Source organism: Lottia gigantea (assembly GCF_000327385.1).
Source record: "Lottia gigantea unplaced genomic scaffold LOTGIsca_1515, whole genome shotgun sequence".
NCBI classification, from domain to species: domain Eukaryota; kingdom Metazoa; phylum Mollusca; class Gastropoda; family Lottiidae; genus Lottia; species Lottia gigantea.
In genome coordinates, this window is record NW_008707818.1 from 5,665 (window position 1) to 6,888 (window position 1,224).

Below are 1,224 nucleotides of genomic sequence, written 5' to 3' on the forward strand. Positions count from 1 at the left end.
AGCCAAATATGGCCAATACCCAGATTTGCCAAATAGGCCAATTTCTTTCATGTTTTAGTCTTTTCCTACTAATTAGACCCCAGGGAGTTCAAAAAACTCAAAAAAACTAAACAAAATCAGTAACTTTCCAAACTGGCTATTTCTGGTCTGCACAGTGATAGTCAAAAAGTGTTCAAACCCAAATAAATTTTTTGCGTCAAAAGTTACAAAGCTACAAGGCTGAAATTTGCAGGCAACATCCACATGGACTATCTGCACATGTCAGAAAAAACAGAACTCAAATATCTGCCATAGATCAAGAAATAACTTTGGTCATTGTTCATGCATATAGGCCATAGGAGCCAAATATGGCCAATACCCAGATTTGCCAAATAGGCCAATTTCTTTCATGTTTTAGTCTTTTCCTACTAATTAGACCCCAGGGAGTTCAAAAAACTCAAAAAAACTAAACAAAATCAGTAACTTTCCAAACCGGCTATTTCTGGTCTGCACAGTGATAGTCAAAAAGTGTTCAAACCCAAATAAATTTTTTGCGTCAAAAGTTACAAAGCTACAAGGCTGAAATTTGCAGGCAACATCCACATGGACTATCTGCACATGTCAGAAAAAACAGAACTCAAATATCTGCCATAGATCAAGAAATAACTTTGGTCATTGTTCATGCATATAGGCCATAGGAGCCAAATATGGCCAATACCCAGATTTGCCAAATAGGCCAATTTCTTTCATGTTTTAGTCTTTTCCTACTAATTAGACCCCAGGGAGTTCAAAAAACTCAAAAAAACTAAACAAAATCAGTAACTTTCCAAACCGGCTATTTCTGGTCTGCACAGTGATAGTCAAAAAGTGTTCAAACCCAAATAAATTTTTTGCGTCAAAAGTTACAAAGCTACAAGGCTGAAATTTGCAGGCAACATCCACATGGACTATCTGCACATGTCAGAAAAAACAGAACTCAAATATCTGCCATAGATCAAGAAATAACTTTGGTCATTGTTCATGCATATAGGCCATAGGAGCCAAATATGGCCAATACCCAGATTTGCCAAATAGGCCAATTTCTTTCATGTTTTAGTCTTTTCCTACTAATTAGACCCCAGGGAGTTCAAAAAACTCAAAAAAACTAAACAAAATCAGTAACTTTCCAAACTGGCTATTTCTGGTCTGCACAGTGATAGTCAAAAAGTGTTCAAACCCAAATAAATTTTTTGCGTCAAAAGTACA